This window comes from Mesoplodon mirus, assembly GCF_964341445.2.
Source record: "Mesoplodon mirus genome assembly, chromosome: 15".
Lineage (NCBI taxonomy): Eukaryota > Metazoa > Chordata > Mammalia > Artiodactyla > Ziphiidae > Mesoplodon > Mesoplodon mirus.
In genome coordinates, this window is record NC_138991.1 from 36,826,076 (window position 1) to 36,838,036 (window position 11,961).

The following is an 11,961-nucleotide window of genomic DNA, read 5'->3' on the forward strand; positions in this document are numbered from 1 at the left end:
TGGGAGGCAGATGGTTAAAACATGGTCAGAACCCCACACCCCTGGGGTTCATCCCAAGCTCAGGGTGCAGCCCAGGAGCCACTGAGGTCAAAGGTGAACTCTCCCAGATGCTCAATCTCCAGGTGTCTGTCTGATCTGGCCTGGCCCCCATCCAAGAACCCTTCACCCCGAGGGGCGATGCCAGCCCAGACCCCACTCCAGCTCACCCTCCAGGGCCCCCCAGCTCCGTTCACCCTTCCCACAGCTGGGCATGAACCGAGTCCCACCCTGCCCAGGCCAGGGTGAGAATTCCGGCCACATGTCTCTGTGATGTGGTCACATTGGAAAAATGTTAATCAAATATTCTCCTCCGTGTTTCCTTTCTTTCCCAGGCTGGATTCCTAGAAGACAGGAATTTATGGTGTGAGAGCTCCAGCCCCCACAAACCCACAGCCAAGGTCAACAGCATGAGGCGGGCAGCACTGCCAAGCAAGGAGGGGAGCCCAGAAAATCAAAGTACATGCATTTAAAAAATTCCCTTCTCTCCCTCACGTTCCCAAAGGGAGGGCTCAAACAAGGTCTCCCAGACTGGCCCAGATGAGCCCCACTCAGAGACACGGCCTGCAAAGCTGCAGGGCAGGGGGTCTCTTGGGCCCACGGAGGGTGTGGAAGTAGCCCTATCGCTGAGCTCCAAGCACGGCAGCCCCCATCTGGTCCTAGGGGGTGGAAGACTGTCTGCCCATGGTGCCCCCTCCTTCTGGCCAACCAAGGGCCACTGAGATGGACAGAGGTGCCCTGGGCCCTGTCACTCACAAAGCCCCCTGAGGTGGGAGCCTGATTTGTCCAATCTCCCCTCTGCCTTCTGGGGTCTGGGGTCTTGACTGCCTGCCCACAGTGACCGCCCCCCCTTCCCCGGGGCCAGGGCTCCCTGTCACAGGCCCTGACCCCGGAGCCTCTGGCAGACAACAAGGTAGCTGAGGGGAGGCGAGGAGAGGCCTGGAGACCACCTTGATGCAAACCGATGACTCCGTGCTGCCCTCACCCCGGCCGTGAGCCCCTGAAAGTAAAACTAAACATCCACGAGTCACCCGTGCACTTGCCCCTCACTGAACCACGTGGAGGGGGGCGGCCAGGACCTGGGAAAGAACAGGGCAGCCTCCTGCCCCAGAGAAATGCCTCCAAGTGAGGGTGGAGGGAAGGCTGACGTGGAAATAGAGGGTGACCGGCACGTGAGGGGCTGTGGACCTCCCAGGAGAGAGTGACCTCATGGGGTGTGGGGGGGCGGAGAGGGGCGGAGGGAAGGACATCGGTCAGAGAAAGTTTCCTGAAGGAGGTGGCTGGAGTTCACCAGGCAGATACGGAGTAGGAGGGGGCCTTGCGGGGAACATTCCAGCTAAGTCTGCAGCATGTGCAAAGGCCCAGAATGTTTATACCTTGGTAAGACTTTTCATATAAATACCTTCTTAAATCCAAAACAAACAAGCAAACAAAGCCAGACCTCTGGCAAACCACATGTCTGGGTTTCTTGCTCGGAGAATGAGGCCTTGCGCTGCCCTGGAACCCAGGGGACCAGCAGAGCGTGTGGCCCGACACAGCCCTCAGGGTCCCGCTCTCCCTACCGGCCACCACCTCAACAGCACCAACCCTGCACCCCCAAGGGGTCTGTCCATGCCCTCAGCTCTGGCCTCACACAGCCTGCTTCCTCCCCACCGTCTCCTCCCCAAGGCCAGGTACCACCTTCAGCCTGTTCTCCACGTGCGCCAGGAGTGAGGAAGGGATGGCGGACACTCACCTGAGACCGCAGAGTCTCTTTCTCTCTTCCAGGGTCTCTGCTCCCCGGGTCCCTAGAGTAGAGGGAATCTGAACCTCCAGCTTATATTTTATTTTTTAAATCTCTTTTTGGCCTTCAGGCATAGAAGTTTCATTTACGTTGTCCCTTTCAGCCCCATGGCCCCACGCCTACAGTTATCTTTATAACGAATGTCCTTTTATTCATGTGTGTTCTTGTAAAACGTGGACTACTAGTGACTGCTTGATGGGTACGGGGTTTCCTTTCGGGGGGATGACATGTCTCGGAACTAGATAGAGGGGATGGTTCATTGCACAACATAGGGAATGGACAAAATGCCACTGGACTGCACACTTTAAAATGGTAAATGGTTAATGTTATGTGAATTTCAGCTCGATCTTTTTAAAATGTATGTCACTCTTTGAAGGGATCTTTATTTACATGAGTGGAATTGGGCTACATTTCTTTCCTTTTTCTACTCAGGGCTCTGTTTTTGTTTTTGTTTTTGTTTCTTTGTGGTATGTGGGCCTCTCACTGCTGTGGCCTCTCCCGTTGCGGAGCACAGGCTCCGGACGCGCAGGCTCAGCGGCCATGGCTTACGGGCCCAGCCGCTCCACGACATGTGGGATCTTCCCGGACCGGGGCACGAACCCGTGTCCCCTGCATCAGCACCGTGCCACCAGGGAAGCCCAAGGCTCTGTTTTTAAGATCTAATAGTGTAGTCTTGTCTCCATTGGGCTGATCGCTTTGCACAGTTACCTGGTGCCCCCCAGGGGGTGGGGGGTGGCTACATTATATACCCACACTCCAGTGATGGGCACCGAGGGGACCCCTCTCCCTGCCACCATGAGCAATACTGCCATGCACGTCCCTTTGTGGGCCTGGGTGGCAGTGTCTTGATGATATAGCTGGGAGGATTGTGAGGTCTGAAGGTACATGTGCACTTAATTTTTTTTTATAAATTTATTTATTTTATTTTTGGCTGCATTGGGGCTTCGTTGCTGTGCATGGGCTTTCTCTAGTTGCAGCGAACAGGGACTACTCTTCGTTGTGGTGCACGGGCTTACTGCGGTGGCATCTCTTGTTGTGGAGTACAGGGTCTAGGCAGGCGAGCTTCAGTAGTTGTGGCACGTGGGCTCAGTAGTTGTGGCTCACAGGCTCTAGAGCGCAGGCTCAGTAGTTGCGGCACATGGACTTAGTTGCTCCGCGGCATGTGGGATCCTCCCAGACCAGGGCTTGAACCCGTGTCCCCTGCATTGGCAGGCGATTCTTAACCACTGCCCCACCAGGGAAGCCCACATGTGCACTTAATTTAACGAAGCCCTGCTAGATGGCCCTCCAGCAGGGCGGCTGCTCCTGCCCACACCCCGGCCCTCTGCCAATATTTGTCATTACCTGGCTCTCTAACACCCGGCAGTCTGACGGGTGTTGAGAAATATCTCATGATTGTTTTAATTAGCATTTCTCTGATTATAAGTGAGTTTGAGTCTCTTTTCCTATGTTCTCTAGTTGTTTATGTTTTCTCTGCAAATTGCAGTTCATACCCTGAGCCCATTTTTCTACTGGGGCTGCAGTCTTTTTCTCCTTGCTCTGTAGGCATTCCTTGTATATTCCAGATCACAGTTCCTTGTTGCTTAAAAACCACAATATGTCATCATCCTCCTGTCTGTCACTTTGTCCATGGGATCCTTCATTGAACCAAAATCCCTAATTCCAGCTGGATATTTTTGAGGAACTCGATAAACTTACTCTAAGATTTATATAGAAAACAGATTCATGAATGGCTAGGTGACTTTGAAAAAGAGAGCAAAAGGGGGCACTTGCCTGCCCGATATTAGCACATACAACAAAGCCTTTGGGAGGAAAACAATATGGTGTGGGTGCAAGGACAAACACATGGGGGATGGAACAGATCAGCAAACTCAAGGACAGAGGTTAACCCACCACAGGTCCACTGGGAAAGGATGGAGCGCTTAATAGGGTTGAAATGGGCTCATTTTACAGAGAAAAATTACAACCGGATCCCTACTTGGTATCTTGTAAAAAGGTGACTCCAGATGGTTTAAAGACCTCAATGTAAAAAACAAGGCTGAATTTGCTAGAATGAACTGTTGGAGAATAGCTTTGTAACAGAGGAGTGGGGAAGGACTTAAAACAAAACCCCCAAAGCACAAACCAGAAGGCAAAAACGGCGGGCCTGCCGCCTTATCCAGAGGAAGTGGCATTTCCTCCCGGATGCCAGCCTCGGCCCTGCCCACCTAGTGAGTCACGGGCGCTCTCGAGGCTGGCAGCCTGGCCCGCCCTTCCCGTCGGTCCCCAGGAGGGAGCAGTGTGCAATGCCCGTCTTATCTCGCCCTCGCCCAGGCCCTGCAGACATGAGGTCAGGGCCAGGGATGTGATGGGGGGGTGGTGTGGTGGGCAGGGGACAGCGGGGGGACAGGCAGAGGTCAGGGGTCGCTGGCAAAGCTGCCACTGCCCTTTCAAGGTGGGAGTGGAAAACAAAGCAGGCCTGAGGGATCCCGACAGCCTCTGGGGCTAGGGACAGTGCAAGGCTCATGTCATCAGGGGGTGGCAGGGGTGAGGGGAACAGGGACACATGTGGCAGCCTAGTGGAGCAGAGGGCCCTAGATTCGGATCCCCAGTCTGGGGATCTCTCTGCACCACCACCCTCACCTCCTAGCATCTCCTCCGGTTTCTCCAACGGCTCTTTGGGACCAGCTCTTCCAGCCAAGACTCAGCCAGACTGAGAACAAGCAAGGGTGTGTCTCCCTCCTTCCATGTGTGTCTGTGCTCCACCTGGGCATCTTCCTGGGGCACTTTGTGTATCTGTGTCTCACCCTCTGGTCTTCCAGCACCAGCACCAGCCCTGTCCCCAAGGCACTCTGAGGCCAGGGTGGGCTGAGTCCCCTCTCAGCAGCAGGATAAACATACATCTGGGTGCCCATGTCCAAGCCTGTGCATGCGGGTCCATGTGTGTCTGTGACCATGTGTGTGCAAATGTCCAGCCATCTCTCCCCCTTCCTTTGTCCGTGAGTCTATGCCGGCTGTGTCGACCACTCTTTATCCCAGCAGGTCCCTGATAAGTGAGACAAGATGGTGTGTCATCCACCTGCCTCTGGGCATCCTGACCGTTACTGCGCAGCAGTCTGCAAGCTGGGCAGTCAGTGGATCAACAAATATTTATTCAGGGGTGTATAGGTAAGACATGAGGGGCTTACAGCTTGGTCTGCCTCCGTCTGCCAGCTTACAGGGACTGGAAGGGGGATGTAGTTGTCTGCTCTGGCCAGCACTGCTGTTTGTCTCTGCAGCTCGAGGGCCCCCTGGGACCCCTTCCCCTTCTGGGGGAGGGATGCCAGATCTGGAGTCTCTGTCCAGGGTGAGCAGGGGAGGGGAGACCTGGTCCACAGTCCTTACCTCCCTCCACCCACCTCCCTGCAGGGAACCCAATGTGCATAGAGAAAAAGTATTATCCAAGTTTTCCCAAATACACATAGCTAAACAATGATAGATAGATAGATAGATAAATAGATGATAAATAGTAGATAGATAAACAGACATTAGATTTGTATGTACACACACATATATACATACATGTATATTAAAATACTGTGATTAATTTTTGAACTCTTTAATCACAGTATTATTTATATAGAAAAGCACAAAAATCATATGTGAACTCTCATCAAACCAAATGTGAATTTTCACAAACTGAACACCTTTGTGTTGACAGCAGATTGACCAGATCAATATATAGACCTTTGCTGGGTCCCCCAAAAGCCGCCTTACACCCACTTCCAGTCACGACTCACCTCCCCAGGATAACCGCTCTACTGGCCTCTCTCACCATAGATGAGTATTGCCTGTTTCTGAACTTGATGTAACTGGAATCCTGGAATATGTCCTCTTTTACGTCTGAGGTCCGTCAAAGCTGTCACGTGTAGCTGCCAGTGTATTTTTTGCGTGTTTGTTTGATGCGGGCAATGGTCTGTGCCCCCCTGCATTCTGCCCTCACCCCCACCTGAGCTCTCAGGAGCCCATACCTGTGAGGAAGATCCCAGAAGGAGCCTTTTCAAGAGAACAAACAACACCTCAGGACCCCTGAAACTGTTGTCCTCCCAGAGATGGGGGTGGCCTTGGGGGCGTCCACCCAGCTGCCCAGACCAGTGCCCCTGATGCTGGGCAGTAGGGACTGAGAGACCAGATGAATGGCCCCAAGCCGTTCCTGGCCCTTTCCAGAAACGTGCAGTGGGAAAGCAAGCCGGGGTGGATAGAGGCACATCCTAGGCACAGCAGGAGACCCCAGCCATTCGCTGCCTCTCTCCAAGAAAGGATGTGCTTGTGGGCCATTCAACCAACAGTGTTCCCTCCCAGAGCCCTGTGTCTGTCCCAGGCACAGGGTCACAAGTGTGGGTCAGATGCACTCTCCAGATGCCCCTCCTCTCCTTCTCCTCGAGGCCCAGACTGAGTGACACCTCCTCTCTGAAGCTACCTTGACCCACTGTTGGGGCCCCTGCTGGACCCCACACCGCTTTCCTTGGTACCAATGGGTGGTGTTCTGCACATAGGATGCGATGCCCTGAGGGTCATTCTAGGAAGCAAATCTGGTCATGTGACCCTTCTGCTTTGAGCATCCTATGGCTCCCACTTACCTCTATAAAAGCGTTCAAACTCCTCCATCAGGCATTTCATGCCTGGAGAGATCCAGTCCCACTGACCTCCCCACCTTTTTCTTTCCACTGTCCACTCTCAAAACCCAGCCTTGGATTTCTGGCTTGTGTGCTTTCTGAATTGTGGTTATCCTAATTGCAATGCCCCTGTCTCCCTTTAAACTAGCAAACTTCTCCTTGTCCTGGAAGACTTGGCTGAAATATCCCCTCCTCCAGGAAGCCGTCTCTGACTGCTGAGGCAGGGTTAGTGTCTCCTCTGGGCTCCCACAGCCTCATGCTCCCCTCAGAGTACCCCATTCCTCTGATGCAATATTATCAGTCCACATGACTTGGTGCATCTGGCAGTGGGAAGATGTCAGGGGGTCTTGGCCAGGCAGCCCAAGTGAGAAACACCTCCCCAGGGATGAGCTGGCCTCTCCTCCAAGGTGGCTCGGCAGCAGAGAAGGCGGTGTGACCCTTTGGTCACAGAAGCCAGTCTTGGACAGCACCTCTGATTTAGGCCTCTTGTGACTCCCCCAGTTGCCCCCCAGGATCCCACAGTCCCCTAACAGGACTCTCCACCTGCCCCAGCTAGTTCTCCACAAGGCAGCCAAAGGGCACCTGCCCACATCCAGATCTGACCATGATGCTCCATGTCTCAAACCCTCCATGGCTCTCCAGTGCCTTAGTGGAAAGTCTTGGCCTGATTCCCATGGTCTGTCACCCACACCTCATCCCCAGCACTTCAGTCCATCAGCTAGGCCATGGGCAGGTCCCCAAGCTCTTCCCCCAAGCCTTTGCCCACCACGCTGCCTCTGCCCAGAGCACTCTTTCCACACCCCATCCTGGTCCCAGGTATTCTATAAATGGATCCTGTTATTTCCAGAGAGGACTGACCGCTCTGCCTTTTTCTCCCTGCGCTCCCCATACCATCTGCTCTAGATCTTGAGGCGCTTTGGGGAACTCCTCTGTATTTGTCTATCATCCCCTCTAGACTGTAGCCTTGAGGCCAAGGCACTGCTTGGTGTATCTCCATGCCTGGGGCCTGGCATGCAGTAAATGTTTGTTGAATGAAGGAGTGAATGCACCCATTTTATAGACAAGGGGCTTGAAGCCCGGTAGAGCAGTGACAGGGGCTCTGATGCATTGTGGCATGCAGACATAGGCCTCTGAGTTTCTTTTCTTTTTTTTTTTTTAAATTAATTTATTATTTATTTAGGCTGCGCTGGGTCTTAGTTGTGGCACGCAGGATCTTCGTTGAGGCATGTGGGATATTTTAGTTGTGGCATGCGGGAGCTAGTTCCCCAACCAGGGATCGAACCCAGGCCCCCTGCATTGGGAGTGCAGAGTCTTACCCACTGGACCACCAGGGAAGTCCTGGCCTCTGAGTTTCTAAGAAGGTGTGGGCCGGTTTCCAGCCTCTAGGATCTGTCTGCTCCCCGTCCCACCCCAGATCAGTCCCCTGCAGAGAACAGCAGGCTTGACCAGCCCTCCAGGCGCCAGGAAAACGGGGGTCCCCTGAAGCAGTCTTTGGAGAATTTTGGGGATGCGTACTGAGAACCAGATCACCAGGACATCTGTTCCGCAGAGCTGGGAGCTCTGGGCAGGTCCTAGGCTCACCTCTGGGCCCTCCTCTGCCTCCCCTGCTGGGTGGGACTCAGGGCAGGGCAGGCAGCAGGGGAGGGTGTGGCAGGGGCAGGGAGGTGTTGGGGAGAAGCAGACCTGATTTATGAGACAAGCAGCGATGGGACCACTTGGTGAGGTGGGCATGCACGAGAGACCCTTGGAGATAAGAGCCCAGAAGTATGTGAGCAAGGTAGACAGCGGGGTGCAGGCACCCCAGCTCCCCCGTACCAGCTGGAGACACCGAGACTGGGGCAGGTCAAGGTCATCTTGGATGGAAGGAGGCGTCAGGACCTTCCAGGGCTGGACCCACCTTTCCCCATGAGCCCGCCTGGACCTCTCGTTCTTCGGGGCTCCACACATCACTTTATTCTCTCTCAAAGCAAACCTGCTCCAGAATTTTCCCTGATTTCTCCAAGCTTTCTTTCATCATTGTCCCCTGGTCAGGTCAGTCTCTCCTCCTTCACGGCTCATCATGGCCCTTTTCAAACTCAGCCTTCCCGACTTCCTACACTTCCTGGGTGTGCCTCACACTTCTTGCCACCTCGGCACCTTTGCACACATGATGCCTTGACTATAAAGTCCTCCATGCTGATCTGCTGGCAAACTCCTACTCAACCTTCAAAACCAGTCCCATAGGTCCCCTTCTTCAGAGTCATTCTTGCCTCCCTAAGGTAGGATAGGGGCTACCCTCAGCTTCCACAACCCCCAACCCCTTCCCAGTCCTCTTGGTCACAGTACTCAGTACTCTTGCCAATCTGCTCTTCCTTTGATGGGGCTCTTTAAGGCAGAGGCCTCATGCATGACTTCTCTGGGTCCCTGACCTCCTTCTTGGGCTGTTGAGGACTCAGAATCTCCAAGGTCAAGGCTAGAGGCTCCCTCCTTTTATAAAGAGGCCAAAAGGATGAGGCCCCAGCATAATGCCCCCTCATACCCACCCACACTCTCTCTGTTGTTCCCCCCAACCTAGTCCTGGGCCAGAGACCAAGAGTGTTCTGGCCATTGCCTCTTATCCTGACCACAGTGGTCATGTGAAGGGAATGATGAGATCCCTTTAAAGAGGAGGAAACTGAGGCTAGGGGCTGGGGGCACATCCTTATCCAAGCTGCACTTGAACCAGCCCAAGCAGATTGACTGAAATGGCCATTTGTCCAGAGCAGGTTGAAGACACACCTACTCCAGGTACAGGGCAGGGGACGCACAGCTGGTACTCGGGCAGGACCCCACAGATGGGGCAAAGCCAGTGGGTGCAAGGGCAGAGGCTGCCCCGGCTGCCGGCTCAGGGCTGAGGACTCACGTGGGCAGGGTCATATGGGTGACCCACGTGGGGCAGGGAGATGTACCAGCTGAGTGCCGGGGGCAGGACACAGAACAGGGAGTGAGCTGCGTGACACGGCTGGTGTCTTCTGGCTGCCTGCACGAGCAGGGCCACAGCTGCCTGCCCACGGCTCAGCCACCCGGCGGCAGACACCCTTGGCTGTGGGCACGGCCCTGGGACCCACGTCTGCAGACAGGACTGCGTGCCTCAGCAGAGGCCCCACTCTTGCCGCCAGCCGAGACCCCTCCTCACAGCCCTCCCACAGGAATGCGTGACTTTGAATGGAGACTATGTCATCCAAGAAACATTCCATGTTTTCCTTGGTGTGTGCTCTGGGAACGTGGCAAGAACGGCTGTCCACACTGCCGTCCACATACTTGGGCAGCTGCCGGAAAGCTGGGCTGCCCGGGGCCAGCTCTGTCTTCAGCCCCAAGAGGATGGGCCCCTGAGAGGCCACCCCTACCCCGCACCTGCCTGGAGACCAGGTGGGAATATCCCTGGGGCTGGGATCTGGGTCGGGGGGAGGAAGGGGAGGTGGCAGGGAACGGAGGTCCACTGCCCCCCACCCAGGCCCTGGGCTCTGCTGGCCAAGCACTCTCTTTGAGTCTGGGAGACAGAAACGTGGATGCCAGTTCCCTTACTGCCACAACCATGTGACTTTGGGCAAGCCACACCCCTCTCTGAGCCTCAGTCTTACCCTCCAGACAGTGGGCTCCCTCAAGGCCCTCTCAACTCTGAGGGGTCTGAAGTTAGAACCTGGGTCTTGGCCTGGACCACTCACACCAAGAAGATAGAAAGGGGCTCACTAGAATCCCCACACCCCACGACAGCAGGGACATACCAGCCTTTGGTCCTGCGGACATCCTACCTGCAAAAGCATCCCTCCCTCTTCCTACTTTGAGCACAGAGGCCAGCCAGCCACAGGGTCCTCTAGTCTCACACTGGTCCCTGCCCTTGTGCTGCGAGTAACAAAGCAAAGCGGGGGTGACGGGGGGCGTGCTGTCTGCCTTCCTCCCCTCTCGAATGGAGAACCCAGGCCCAGCCCTCAGGTGGCTCTGAAACATCTCTGGGGTAGGTACACTACCCTGGGGAACCCAAGGTGGCAGGAGAAAGTGTCAGGGACCCAGAAGTCCTCCCTCACCCCCACCTTCCCTCAGAAAGGCCTCCCACTGAGGCAGTGGGTCCAGCGGGTCACTGGGCCCAGAGCGTGAGGTTGGATGGCATGGAGCGGCCACCTGCCAGCTAGTCCTGAATGTGCCAGCGATGGAGCCTGCAGCAGAGATGTGCACCTGGACCCCAGCCCACAGCCCCAGGCCTGTCACCGGCTCTGCTGGAGTTAACAGCAGCGCTCCAGCCCCTTCTGCTTTCAATTCGGATGTGGTGGACAGAGCTTAAGGATTTGCACGTTTCCTTAAACATTTCTGAGCTGGGGCCCAGGGCAGGGACTGAGGACAGAGACTTCAGGGAGAAGCAGTAGGCACAACCTGCCCCTCCCGAAGGCCACATCAGCACAGCAGACCTGATGTTGTCCTGGCCCACTGGCTCACAGGGCACTGGGGTCCCATGGGTGATGGACGAGGCAGCTGAGGCCCGCAGGGCACAGGCACGGAGCCCGAGGCCTCTGCCTCCTCAGCCTTGGGCTGAGCAGCCTCTGAGGTGTGTCTGCTGGGACCCAGAGACCCAGGTTGGAAGGGTCTCTCCATCTGAACTGGGCCTCGGGCCCTCACATGGGGGGTACAGGTATATGTCCACGTGAGGGGTGTCAAGGCTATGCCCTAGGAGGCCTGGCCCTCTCTGACTGGCGGTCTGATTTGGGGGATTCTGGGTGTGTAAAATGACCTTTCCAGGCCGAGTGACCAACCCTGCAGCTCAGGGCCTCAGCTGGGACCCCTGGAACTGAGAACCAGGCGTAGGTCAACCTTTGGATCCCTTTACCTGCCAGGCCTTTCCTCCCTGCCTGCCCCCTGCCCATCTGGCGTTTGCCTTGGCATGCCTCTCACCAGCCCCAGGGAGGCCCAAGCGCCTGGAGTTCGGTCACATCCGGCCCAGCCGTCTAAACAGGTCTGAGGCCCCAGAGCCCGCCGGGCCCAAGGGGAGCCCAAAATAACATCTGAGTCAGCATCCCTGCAGACGCCCCCACCCACCTGGGCCCACAGGGAGGCGGCCCAGACAGGGGACTGGGCCAGGTCAAGCGGCCACCTGCTGCAGTGGGGACCCAGGCAGTGACAGGCACAGCCCAGAGGGCAGCAAGACCATTAGGGTCAAGAGGGAGAGGCTGGGGAGTAGAAGGGAGAGGGGGCCCTGCACTGGGGCTCCTGTCTGAGGGAGACAGTATCTGCAGAGGAAGGCAGTCCAGTGTGGTCATGGTCCCAGAAGAGGGAGAAGTAGGGGGCTGAGGAAACAGAAGGGAGCCCTCAACCCAGCCCAGGGTCAGAGAAGGCTCCCAGAGGCAAGCAAGCCCTGAGGGATGAGTTGGATCTGGACAGGACAGGAAGCGGGGAAACACACTGAAGACAGGGGGGTAAGATGAGCAGAAGCCCCGGGCACTGGGGGACTCATCCCAGAGCAAGTGGGGTACCTCCACCCCTCAGCAGGCAGACGCAGGC